Source organism: Podarcis erhardii (genome assembly GCF_964252035.2).
Source record: "Podarcis erhardii genome assembly, chromosome: 2".
NCBI lineage: Eukaryota > Metazoa > Chordata > Lepidosauria > Squamata > Lacertidae > Podarcis > Podarcis erhardii.
The window spans coordinates 81,010,430-81,024,783 of record NC_138498.1 but is presented as its reverse complement, the minus strand read 5'-3'; the positions used below and the strand labels follow the sequence as shown (position 1 = coordinate 81,024,783).

Genomic DNA, 14,354 nt, shown 5'->3' with positions numbered 1-14,354 from the left:
AGTGGTTATATGAAAATACTACAAGCTGGCTTTCCTCCATTTCCATACCATCATGATAATTGGCAGGGTCGAAACTGTATATTTTCATAAGTGATTAGATTGTTGTTTGGATTCAGATTGAGCTAAGCAGCGGTACAGATGATTAGTAATTATGGAAATGTTTACTAGTTCTAATTGTAGTGACCCAGATATCCTCTTAAAGCGATTGAGAATCCACCCACAGAATAGTTAATGCCATGGTTGGGTTGCCCCTAAATAAGTCTGATTTAACTTTGGTTCTTACTCTCAATATTATCTGAGGTCCTTTCATGGTTTCCCCTTTTTTCTTTTTTTACATATTCTTTAAAAGGCTTTTTCTCCACCCAAATTGTTTCGCCTGTAGTGGAGTTTTGTTTTGTTTTTTAACAAGAGTAGTCTGAGAAAATGAAATTAATACTTAGCTCACATCTGGTCATTAGTGGCTTACCTAATGTCCATGCACTACACTCTCCTAGCCAATCAATGTCACCCGGTGCTCAGCCTGACAGTACGACCAAAGGTCACAAACATTTCCCAATAGCTTAACACTCTTAACTGAGCCTGCCAGGATTGTCAGACAGCTGAATGGACTGGGTAGTTGACTTCAGACCATTGATAGGCAGCAAAAGCCAACTGCTATAATGAACCATACCTTTGAATATATTGCCTAGGCTTAGGATTGCTTAGAATTGTGGATAGTGAGGTAATGTAGGGACAATCTTTATAGAAACTTGTTCAGTTGGAAAGGGGCTCAAAGTAGGGTATTCCTGGTGTGCTTTGTTTGAGCAGCCAATCATAAACAAGCAAAAAAGAACACAAGAAAAGTCCTGCTGGATCAGACCAAAGGCCTGTCTAGTTCAGCATTGTGTTCTCACAGTGGCCAACCAGATACCTATTGGAAGTTCAGAAGCAACAACCGTCTTCCACTTACAATCTGCAACAACTGGTATTCAAGACACACAGTCTCCGATGATGGAGGTAATACGGTAGCCATTGATAGCTTTATCTTCCATGAATTTTGTCTTATCTCCTTTTAAAACCATGCAGGTTGTCAGCCGCCACTGCATCTTGTGATAAGAAATTCAGTAGTTTAGCTGTGTCCTGTGTGAAGAAGTAGCAGAGTCAAGAAGACAGCACAGCTCTTCATGCAACTTTCCTGTAAGAAAAGGTTGAAGTGTAGGTGGGTTCCCACGAGGCAAGACCCAGTGATAACAGCAAGAACCTTTATTGAACTAACAGAACTGGACAACAGGGGCAAAGCAACTGCTTATATACATTTCTGAAGGCCTGGGCCATCCCCACTCCCAACGTGATTGGCTGTCTAAACTTCCAAGCTGCGAATCATAATTCAGAGTTTAAGGGCCAATGGCAGAGGCCCAAATCCTGAAATGTTCTGTGATTGGATATCACGCATTGAATCAGAACACAGGGGCTCAGAATCCTTAGTCCAGACTCAAACACAGACCACTGAATACTTAACAAAGGTCCTGGGGGCTTCTAAAATGGTTGTGTTGCAAGGAGCAAATGCTCTCCGAACTAATTGTTTCTTAATTTACGCTCTACTCTTAGCTGGTGTAGCTGTGTTTATATCAGCGCAGCAATCCCCCAGTCTTCGGAGCTGCTATCTCATTCTTCTGGAGGAGCAACTAAATTTGATCCTTGCCCATTTAGGCCAACCTAAACTGCTCAGTGGTAGGCATCTGTTATTTCACCACAGCAACAACACCTAGATCAGGCATAGGCAAACTCCGGCCCTCCAGATGTTTGGGACTACAATTTCCATCATCCCTAGCTAACAGGACCAGTGGTCAGGGATGATGGGAATTGTAGTCTGGAGGGCCAGAGTTTGCCTATGCCTGACCTAGCTCAATAATCCTTCCACTCATAATACAGAAATGCTACCAAGAGCCTAGCAAAATTCCTAGCCCTCACCCTGTTGACATTCCAAAGGAGTGGGAAAACCCATTTTATATAACAACCTTCAGTGATACCTTCCTGTAATAAACACCTTCAGCAGTGCCTTACCTGTTCATCCTTTGCACTTTTATAAGCATTGCTGCAGCAACCATCATCTTGCAGGTATCTGCAGATGCAGGGCATTAGGCTGTGATCTAGCCACACCAGTAAACACAAAAGCAACAGCTGACATGAACATGCTCATGCGCTCTGGAGTTCTATCTGCAAAAACTGACCACGGGTCAGCTATGTAAAGGGAATTCTAGAGAGCATATGCACAGCTTTTGAGGTTCAAAGCAGATTCCAAAAGTGAGAGAGTTGTTGTTGTTGCTAATATATTTCTTCTTTCTTTAATTGCTATTTAAAGACCAAGTGAGTCCCATCTTAGTACCTCTTTAGCCATACATTTATTTACTTGCCTAGTAAAACTCCGTTGTTCATCAAGCCCTAGTCAAAGAGATGGAAAATTTAAACCTTTCCAGCTCCTGAAGGAAAAGTTCCTTCCAACAGCTGTCTTGCTTTATGAAAGCATGAAGTCAGTACATCCAATCTTATGCTATCAATCACGCAGGCTGACATTTCCTGCAAACTGTGTCCACAAGACAAACGGGGAAAGGGAACCTAAAAGGAACAACAAATTGCCAAAAAGCAGATGGAATTATGTGCTGGTGTTTATATTTGGCTGTTCAAATGAGCCCAGACTAAATGCCTTCTTCTGCAGAATTATAGCACTAAGCACTCATTTGCGCCATTGCTGAAAAACACCTGACACTGGTATTAAGAAATATTGGGTTTAATTGCAGTCCATTAAAATGTGGAAACGTCTTCAATGGAGGATTAATGATTTAAGTGAACTGTCGGCTTGCAGAGTATTTTTAGGCCCTCCTATACAGATGCAAACATCCTCTCCCGTCCTCCCTGCCTCCCTCTTTTCTATGAACTCTTGCTAGAAAGGTCTGCCACATGTTTTTCATCTCCCAGCTCTAGGTTAGTAGCATTTAAAAACGACTTCAACATCAGGTTTCTATGATTTGTGTCTTTCAGACGAGTGTTTGTGTGCATAAAAGTTGTTAAATTATTGCTTGGACTTTGCTCAAAACAATTCTAACCTCCCCTTAAGAGAGTAGTATTTTTGAAGAAGTATCAAGCTGGAAAGTCACTGGGTTTTCATTGTCATGGGTTTGTTTTTGTTTTTTATAGAAACAATCTCTGAACTACATGGGATTTATTGAGTGTCCAAACTTGCCTCTGCTATATGGCAACTAGATTAAATGATAAGGGAGCCCACAGCTAACCAGCCCCATATCGGCTTCTAGGCGATGGAATAGCTCTATAAAACATAAGTGGCTGGAGTCCAACATGTCTCCATGTACGCTGTGATCTCTAACATAATTCAAGAATTCTTTTTTTAAAAAAACCAGTGCCACAAGTACATTTTCATATAATGAATAGATGGAATTTCCTGATTCTCTGAGAAGAACATTCCATAAGTGGAGACTACCACTAAGAAGGCTCTCTTCACACTTGCCATCCACTGTGACTTATTCAACAGGATATACCTGAAGGAGCATCTCCATCCCCATCGTTCTGCCTGGACACTGAGGTCCAGCTCCGAGGGCCTTCTAGCCGTTCCCTCACTGTGAGAAGTGAGGTTACAGGGAACCAGGCAGAGGGCCTTCTTGGTAGTGGCGCCTGCCCTGTGGAACACCCACCCATCAGATGTCAAGGAAATAAACAACTACAGTGGTACCTCGGGTTAAGTACTTAATTCGTTCCGGAGGTCTGTTCTTAACCTAAAACTGTTCTTAACCTGAAGCAGCACTTTAGCTAATGGGGCCTCCCGCTGCTGCTGCGCCGCCGGAGCATGATTTCTGTTCTCATCCTGAAGCAAAGTTCTATACCTGAAGCACTATTTCTGGGTTAGCAGAGTCTCTAACCTGAAGCGTATGTAACCTGAAGCGTATGTAACCTGAGGTACCACTGTATCTGATTTTGGTAGCCACCCAGAGTGGCTGGGGAAACCAGATGGGTGGGTATAAATAAATTATTATTATTATTACTTGTACAAGAGACCCCCAGAAGTGACCTTCATGTATGGCCAGGCTGCACCTCTAAAATACAGACTTACATAAATAAAGACTTACATTCTTCCAAAAAGTTTAAACCAACTTTTAAGCATTTGAACTAATTGTAAATCAAGCATGTGTGTTTTGTGGGAGGGCATCTTGCCTAGGGACCCAGGCAATGAAAATGTGCAACACTAGTACATGTGTGGGTGTACTAGCTGTGCATTTTGTAGCTTATGCAATGCAGTTTATAATCCTCATGCAGGATGCTTATTTTGCCATGCAGAGATGTCACTAGCTCCGGATTGCTTCTAGCAACAAAGATAAAAAATTCTATAATCTAATGTTTATAGTCAGGAGGAGAATGTTTATTTATCTAAAACATTTCCCCCAGCTCTCCAGCCAAAAAAAAAAGTTCCCACAGCAGCAAACCCAAAGGTAATAATTGGAGACAATGGGAGGGGAAAGGGAGGGAGAGGTGAGAAAGGTGTTGAAATTTCCTTCCCATTTGGGAGGGTGACAGAGAACCACAAGACTTAGAATCCTTCAGCTCCCAGTTGCTTCCCAGAATGTCTCTTTCAGCCCTTGCAACAACGTAAAGCTTATACACCGCTTTATTGTAAGAAAAAACTCAAAGTGGTTTACAGAAGGATAAAACAATAAAATCATCCCTTAGAAATTTACAACTTAAACTACAAAGAAAGATAAAACCGCCACAGAATAGACTAAAACAAATAGACTAACATTCCTATTACTTTCTAAACATCTGGGTATGTTTTTCTAAATAAGAAAGTCTTCACAAAGTGACGTAAAGAATACAGTAAAGGCACCTATCTGTTATCAATGCAGAGAGTTCCGAAGTGTCGGTGTTGCCACACTGAACGATCGAGTTCTTACAGATGTGGTGCAGGTATTATGTGGCCCCTGTAAAAGTGCCAGTTATGCAGATGGAAGCAGTCGAGTTGGCACATTTGGCACAAGGTGATCTTGCACGTCAACTGGTTCCAAGTTTGTTATGGTCTTTATATACTAATTGTAACACTTTGAACTTGGCTCAGGAGTAGATCAGCAATCAGTGCGGATCTCTGAGCTCAGGTGTTATATGCTGACAAGGCCTCACTCCTGTCAGCAATTGTGCTGCAGCAATCTGCACCAACTGCAGCTTCTGGATCGAGTGCGAGGGAAGCCCCACGTAGAATGTATTGCAGTAATCCTGTCTTGAAGTTATCAACGCAGGCAGCGGCGGAGCATTTCTTGCTGGCGCCTAGGGCAGGTGCTCCAGGGCTCGCATGCGCCATGACGTGGGGGGCTGGCATGGCATCTTAAGGAATGCACCCCCTCAAAAAACTGCACCGAAGGTGACGGCCATTCCAGCCCTGCTCGTGCTATGCTTCTGAACGCATGAACTACTTGAAGTCAGCAGTGGAGCAAGGTGGGTGTGGTCCTCCCTGGGCGTCACCTCCAAGGGGAGTGACAAAATGTTGTGCAGCCCTCAACATTTGTGACAGACACTGTTGCCTTGACGCGCGCAGGCTTCCAGCTGCCAAAACAGTCCGCCTGCCAGCTCCCCCTCAGCTGTAGGGCAGCAGGCAACTCTGGCTGCACAAAAAAACAAAAAAAGCTCAGCCATTTTGGATCCCCAACAAAAGCTCAACAACTCTGGTTCCCCCCTCCCCAAAAATGAAATAAAGTCAAACCATTTTTGCAGGCAAAAAAATAAAATTCAATTCGGGGAGGGGGGGGAGTGACGAGAAATTTTCCACACCGGGCAGCACCTGACCTTGCTACGCCACTGCTTGAAGTAACCAATGCATGAAACTACTTTCCCAGTCCAGGAATGACCATTGTTGATGAACTGGTCAAAGTCACTTCTAACCACTGAGGCTACCTGTGCCTCCAGTAACAGAGTTGGATCCAGAAACAACCACCAGCTGTGAACCTGCTCCTTTCAAGGGGACAGCAACTCAATCCAGGACAGGCAATTGGCCAATTTCTCAGACACAGGAACTGCTTGCCCTCAGGGCCTCTGTCTTGCCAGGATTGAAACAGCTTGCCCTCTGACACCCACTCTATGGTCTTTGGGATGCCCTCTGAGGAACCATGTGATTATCCTCTAAGTTAAATATATTGTGCATATTTGATAAAATGGAAGTCAAAGAGGCTTCATTTAAAGCAACATTTTTTTAAAGGCAGCATGGGGCTAATGAAATAAATGCTGTAATTAAATACCTTCTACGATGTATGGCCCTTATGTGATGAAGCCCAGGGTTCCTGACCAAAATTATTTGTGTAAAATCATGTTAAGTTAATCATGTAAAATTTGTTAGTCTCCAGGGTCTAGTGATCCTTGTACAGCAGAAAAACAAGAAAGTTAAAAATAAGATTGACAAGGAAACAAAGTTTCTAACTTCTAGGTATATCTTACAAATTTACGGGAGCTACTTTTGAATTCATTTCAGATACAGAAAATGATAAAGATATATATCAGAAACTCTCTTTGCTCATCTGAAGGATCTCATTAACATTTCCCTGAGGCCAGTTTTAGCTCTCATACTAATTATTTGCTTTAAGAATCTTGTATGTCTATAAAATACTACAACTACACAGGGCATACAAATCTGGGCTCGTAGAACCTGTGTAGCCAGCTACTTTTCATAACATGTACATTAAGTAGGAAATGCTTTTCAACAGACACATTGTCAAGCAGGTCAGCAGGTTTATTTTTAACTTTTCATTATAGGAAAGAATGCTCCCCATTGACCAGTCCCATTTTTTATCTTAATGAACTACAGTATTTATTTTATTTTATTTTATTTTATTTTATTTTATTTTATTTTATTTTATTTTATTTTATTTTATTTTATTTTATTTTATTTTATTTTATTTTATTTTATTTTATTTTATTTTTTTAAAAAAAGAACAACTTGCGTATCAGCACATTCACTACAAGCTGTTAAGGGCTTGACCAGGTCTATTTCCTCTATTCCCCGGTCATCCATTTTCTGTTCTCCCTGCTCCCTCAACCACCAACCTAACATTCCATGTCCCAACTGCTCTTAGCCACAGACTCAAACCCAAGGTCTGCTTGGATGAGCAAATTAGGATTCAGTGGATCTCTGGCTCAGTCAGCCTATTCCAGGTACAATTGGCTATGCCAGCAAAAGCCCTCACCATGGCTCAGCTAGAGATTCATTAGCATAACCAGCTCAGCCATGGCTTGGTGTGGATATAATAATAATAATAATAATAATAATAATAATAATAATAATTTATTATTTATACCCCGCCCATCTGACTGGGCCTCCCCAGCCACTCTGGGCGGCTTCCATAGAAAGCAAAAATACAGTAAAATATCACACGCTAAAAACTTCCCTGAACCAGGCTTCCTCAACTTCTGCCCTCCAGATGTTTATGGCCTACAACTCACATGATCCCTAGCTAGCAGGACCAGTGGTCAGGGATGATGGGAATTGTAGTCTCAAAACATCTGGAAGGCCAAGGTTGAGGAAGCTTGTTCTATACCAGCCTAGGGATTGGACATGTGGGGGAGTCATGGCTGTGTGTTCTGTGGAGATCCCTTACCTATGGGTGCTGCACACATAATGGGAGGGGTTGTGACCTTATTGCTTTGAATAATAAAAAGAATTAATTTGCTACTGCACTTCACCAATTCAATCAGTAACGCATTGACATGAGGAAGGCACCTGCTGTGAACTTTTTCTTTATGCAAACATAGTCAAATGTGTACAATTTACATATGTTTTAATATGTAGTTTTTATTTTCCAATGTATATATTTAACCTCTGGTTTTAATGTATATTTTATGTAAACTGTTTAGAGATTTTTACAATTAAGTGTTACACAAATTCTGTTAAGTAAATAAAAATAGATAACTTAGTATACATTCAACCTAAATTTCAGACTGTCTATAAAATCAAATTTCACAAAAAAAAATGACATCAAAGCCCTCCTTGAAAATCCAGGATGGTATACATAACAATCAAGCTAGACGAAAAATCATTAGCAACAACAGTTCTTCAGTTGAGTCCCAAATAACACAGAAACCCCAAAATAGCTAAAAACCACTTTCTGTACCAGATGTAAGTATAGCTATTAGCCATTAAATATTTCATTCCACTTATGCAAAGAACCTAATTTGATAAGATCTTGCTCAGGGTTTGGAGGGTTGCCGTTCTCAGAAATTTCTGCCAATCTAATTGCTGTGGAATCTCACCAGTAAAATATATATGTTCCATAAACACACAGATTTACTATTTAAACATTGTTTTTTCTCCGGCATAAAATAGAAGTGCAACCTGATGCCTGGAAGTATTAGGTGGCACGATAATTACATTACAATTACTCAGTGTAAGCCTAATTACCTTGTTGATTGTAGTGAAACACTGTAATGGTATGATGGCTAAACACTATAATGACTTGTAAGTTAAACTGCATAGTAATTGCTGTGCTGACTTTGAGAGTGGCATTAAGAGTGGTAATAGGAGGCCTAGAGAGTAAAGGCAGCCCTATCTGTGAGCATATCCAAGAGGTTGCAGCTGGTAGAGAATATTTTGTCTGGACTGTTTTGTTTAGTAAAGTGGAAGGAGGTGTGGACCTTATACAACGAGAGCATGAACACTGCTTTAAATTGCTCCCCATGGCATCTTGCACAATTAGGACATAAATCATGTGTTCGAACTCAATATGCACTGGGTCATCTTCTCTATGCCATCACTGATCTTTCTTTGCAATCCTGTAAATAGCATGAGGACAATCCATGAATGGAAACAGATGCCATTTTCATTTTATTTATTACATTTATATACCACCTTCTCTCTCCCAAGAACCTCAAGGGAGGTGTACATTGTTCTCCTCCTCTCCATTTCATCCTCACAACAACCTGTAAGGTAAGTTAAGCTGAGAGATGGCAACTGGCCCAAGTGTAAGCCAGTGAGCTTCATAACTGAGTGGGGATTTAAAACCTGGCCTCCCCAATCATAGTTCAACACTCTATTATACCACACCGGTGTAACTTCCATGCAATAGACGTGTGGCCTTAGAGGGCCTTAAAAGGAACAGAATAATGACTTCCTCTTCCTACAATCTGATCTACTTAAGTCCTGAATTCTATATCCGAAATAGGCAAATGCTGAATCATACAGGAAGGAATATTTAATATTGTTCTCCACAGATGTTGTCTGTCCTATTAAATGCTCAATTCAGTAACCTTGAGTTAGATCCTTCTAACAGTATTGCTCTAACTAAAAGCTAGTTTCCATAACTTAAGGTTGCCATATTTCAAAAAGTGAAAATCCGGACACAAGCTTTTTTTTTTTTTGGCAAGTTTGTTGATTTTAAAAATCAAAACAAAATAAAGAAATTCCTTCCAGTAGCACCTTAGAGACCAACCAAGTTTGTTATTGGTATTAGCTTTTGTGTGCATGCACACTTCTTCAGATACACTTCAGACACACTTCTTCAACATGGCTACCTACTTGTAACTAAGAAATCGAAGTTATTGAGCTATTTTAGGAGGTTTGCCAAACAATCAATACTTCAGATTTGGGTTGCCATATGCCCGGGTTTTCCTGGAGATTTTAGCCGATTTTTGGAAATTCTGCCCAGAAGCTATTTTCGACAGATGAATCCCAGATATATCTGGGAGATTCCAGATGTATGGCAGCCCTAAGAAAGACAATGTGTTTCAAGACACTGTGACTTTACCACAATACTGGCAGGAGGGAGGATGTGTTCACAAGAACATTTCCCCATGTGGATATTCAGGGTGGGATAATCCCCTGGTGGTGAGGAGTTTTTCAGCCCAAAGCTGGTCATGTGAAAATGTCTGTTAATCACAGTTACTTCTGACTTCCAGCATGAGTAAATTTCTAAACATGAAACATGCCTCTTAGGTAGCTGTAGAATGAATTATTTCAGAACTATCTCACCTGATTCAAAGCTGTTACACTAGATAACTAGGTGGGTCACCCTTTTCTTCTACCCTAAGTATGTGCAATGTAATAAATTAACCACAGAAGAACATGATTCCCATAATGATGGGGGGGAGAACCAAACATAATCAAGTTTTTTTTAAAATGTACGTTCCGATATAAGAAGCAGGTAGGGTCTGGTCTAAGAATAACAAACAGCATAATGGACAGACTGAGAGGGTGGCCCAGCTGGAACTGCATAGAGTCAAGCACTGCTGTTGGAGCTCCAAGGTGCCAAGAAGTCAGCTTCCAGTGCTGAGGTTGCCCCACGTTGGTTCCAGTTCTTGGAGCATAAAGAGGAACCCACCATAAGCTCCACTGAGAGGAAGAACTGCAAAAGTGAGGAGGTGAGGAAGGCTGCAGGATGGGAAAGAGGCAAAGATGAGAACAGCTCAGACCCCAGATTGCTCCAGATGGCGATGGGGCAACCCTAGCAGAAGAGGGGAGCTGCCCCTTTGAGGAATCATTTCACAGAGTTGGAGGCACTTCCCTCTGTTGGTCATTATGTGGATAAGGGATGCCCTGTGTAAGAGACAGGGTGCATACAGTGGAGGAGCTGATTGGGCTCCCTTGGGTCCTTTTGTGATGGTCACCCAGATGGGAGGTGGGTGAGCATATGGTGGTGGAGATGTCCTAGTTCAGGGGTGGCCAACTCCCAAGAGACTGCGATCTACTCACAGAGTTAAAAACTGGCAGTGATCTACCCCCCTGGGGGTTCAGGTCAAAGTTGTTGAGCTTTTTTTTAGGGGAGCCACAGTTGTTGTTCAGCTTCTTTGGGGGGAGCCAATGATCTACCAGTGATCTACCTGTTGAATGCCTGCCCTAGTTAGATGGTTAACTTCAGCAGATTGACTCATTTGCTGTCCTGCTATTAATAGGCTGAAACAGTGCTCAGAATTAAATATATTTTACAGAGACTGCATGCCAGAAACGGAGCCTATTCTTTTTAAAACTTAAGCACCATAACTACTGAGCATGGCCACCGACCTGCCAAAAGAATCTGTCTAAAGAATATTGTGACCAGACTGTAACATTTGCAGTTAAAATGAGTAACCTGAGTCTTCTTTTAATTGACTCCATTAACAACATGATTCCAGCAGAGCTTAAGTGTTATTTAGAATGTCCTCCCCAGTCAATGACCACGATTATAACAATGATGTTATCGTTGAACTTAACGTGTTTTATTTGGACTCTGTCTTACATTTAAGGTTGTTAATGTTGACATGGGAATAGGGGCTCAGCAAAGCAATTCACAAAGGATTCAGTCTGTTTAGCAGGCCAGCCTTACATATGGATTTAATTTAACAGGAAGTATCTACAAAACATGGGCAGAAGATACTCGAGTTATTATTGTTACAATTTAGGAAGGCATCTATCTTACTTGAATCCAGCATGAGCCTATGTACGCGGTGAACTTTAGGATTACAGCTGAGGTAAGATAAGACGCAGTCATTCTGGGGGGAAATGGCAGAATCTATTTTGTTATTTAATAACTTAGGCTTATACACAGGGTGCAAAATTTAAGTGAGCTGGAGAACAAAGTTGTCCCCCTAAAGGTGTCCAGGGACACCAATCATAATTTTTTGGGGGGGAGAAATATTACTTTTCGGTTTTATAGACATCAGTTCTACAGACTTTGGTTACTGGTACCAATCACCAGATACAAGTGTTTCCCATTCTAGAGCTTATACCAGGTAGGGGAAACAGTTGACTTTAAAATATGATTTATTGGTTATTTTGATCGATTCTTTCATTTCTATACCGCTTAATATATTTAAAATACAGTGGTACCTCGGGTTATATACGCTTCAGGTTACATACGCTTTAGGTTACAAACTCCGCTAACCCAGAAATAGTGCTTCAGGTTAAGAATTTTGCTTCAGGATAAGAACAGAAATCGGGTTCCGGCGGCACGGCAGCAGCAGGAGGCCCCATTTGCTAAAGTGGTCTTCAGGTTAAGAACAGTTTCAGGTTAAGAACGGACCTCCAGAACGAATTAAGTACTTAATCCGAGGTACCACTGTATCTCTTAAGTGGTATACAGATAAGAAAAGCAACAATGGACAAAAATATTACAAAAATACAATTACATATAAAAATGCTACATTAATACAAATATATAAAAATCAATATCAATTTTTTCCCCTTCTAGCACACCTTCTGTAGAACTGGTTTTATTTTGCTGAAGACTTTTTTCATAATGTTTTTATTATGAAGAAAAACTTGTTTAAATGATATAACAAAGTGTGTGGGTGTGGGTATATAGTGAAATGTATGTAAATAATAGAACAATGTTAATCCAATCAGATGCTTAGGTTGGGATTATATGCATATTTACTTGAGAGTAAATAAGCTCCAGTTAAGTCAATCTAAAACAGTACGTTAGGGACGTGGGTGGTGCTGTGGATAAAACCTCAGCGTCTAGGACTTGCTGATCGCATGGTCGGTGGTTCGAATCCCCGCGGCGGGGTGCGCTCCCATCGTTCGGTCCCAGTGCCTGCCAACCTAGCAGTTTGAAAGCACCTCCGGGTGCAAGTAGATAAATAGGGACCGCTTACTAGCGGGAAGGTAAACGGCGTTCCGTGTGCTGCGCTGGCTCGCCAGATGCAGCTTCGTCACGCTGCCCACGTGACCCGGAAGTGTCTGCGGACAGCGCTGGCTCCCGGCCTCTAGAGTGAGATGAGCACACAACCCTAGAGTCTGGCAAGACTGGCCCGTACGGGCAGGGGTACCTTTACCTTTACCTTTACCTTTAAAACAGTACGTTCCCTGCCTCTGATCCACAAATTAAAGGCTGCTAAGAATCTACCTTTTATTTGTAGCCACATCCCTTAATCAATTAATTAATGCATCTAGAAAAACCCCTTACTTTAATTTGCCTGCCAGCAAGTTAACTTTTTAGCTCCCTCTGCTGGATCTCTGTATATTCAGAGCTCACTTTTCATTGTACGGAGCTCTCTGAAGCCTTAGCAACAAATCTAGAAAGAATTTCGGAGCCTGAATAGCAAATAGCAAGCAACACTTTTATATAGGAAGGAAGGGTGCCTTAATTAACTGAGTTTTCAGCAAAAACGTAGATGCCGGAGTCCAAGATTTCAAACAATGTAAAATTATTATTTCCAGCGCAGTCCTATCTGTATCTGCTTGGGAGTAAATAATGCCCACTCCAACAGGGCTTGCTCTTCTGTGTACTGGATTGCAGCCTCAGAGTTCCTGTGCCCGTGCGGCATGACATTTGATAATCACAAAGAGCATGATTCTGATTTTGTTCAGCACAAGATACTGTATACAGGGCTACAAAGGGAATGTGAATTTCACATGTCAGCTTGCAAACGTGCTCACAATGTGACAGTACTTTTTCAGAAGAAGTGGTTATTCTAGGATTCATGGTAAGAGAAAAGGTCTTCAAAAGAAGCCCAGAGCAACTGCTGTATATAAACACAGGATGGAAAAGGTTATTCTGTTGTTGCCAACTGTCTTAATACACTAGCCTAAATGATTAATGTTGATAATTCCTCTCCAGCGGACTCATTAAATCTGGACTTATTTTTATTACAGGCCTTTGACATTTCCTACTTTCTTAATATCAGAGGTAATGACAGTGGTGTGATTATATACTTATTCCTTTCCACCTTCAAGCAGTTTTCTTTGGCAACAGTTACCTTTTTCTCTCTTTTTCCCCCCTTACTGAAAACTTGCACACGGGGACTCATTCTTTCCTGAAAACTGTTAAAGCTCCATTAGCAAAACTAAATGGCAGTTGTTTTTTAGATGAATGCACAACAGCCCCCTTACTTCACACAACCTTCAGGGATAAAAGATTAAAATAGTAAAGGCACCATAAGAAAGACATTTACACAGAGGTATAATTTATAACGAGGGTTGTTGTTTTTTATCTACTTAAAAAAAGGGAAGGGGGAAAAACCCTGTCAAAAAATGTCCAAGCTAAACAAAGAAGAAATTACAGAATGGAGGATCTGGAGCTCAGCCTTGAAGAATAAGGTTTCAGTCTAATTGAGATCATACGCCGCATGTGCAGTTTTGGCACATAAGCCATATTAATCAGAAACTCTTTAATCGTGGATAATTTCTCCTGTGTGTGCCAGATTGGGCATTCTGCTGCCGGGCCAGCTTTAGAGTCTATTTAAGAGAGCACCTTTGACTTCATAAACACCCGCTTACAAAATTGGGGTCAACTTCCTTCTAGGAAGGCATGCTGGGCTGGCTTTGCAGAAACTTTCCCTAATGATTAAATTGCATCTCAGATGGAAATCTACAAACTGCAGATTCCATTGGAGTGACTCTTCCTCATGATTGCAATTTG

At 41.2% G+C, this 14,354-nt stretch overlaps 1 long non-coding RNA gene across 2 annotated transcripts in view; it reads right to left on the bottom strand.

Annotated features, from left to right (window-relative positions):
* Positions 1-572: 572 nt before the first annotated feature.
* Positions 573-14,354, bottom strand: part of LOC309334538 — a 31,217-nt gene continuing 17,435 nt past the window's right edge. Inside the window, exon 3 of one of the 2 annotated variants that reach the window (XR_014153147.1) lies at positions 573-1,119. This is a non-coding gene — a long non-coding RNA (uncharacterized lncRNA). Of the gene's footprint in view, positions 1,120-8,237; positions 8,794-14,354 lie in introns of those variants that run through there. The other variant, XR_014153148.1, reaches the window with a different exon arrangement.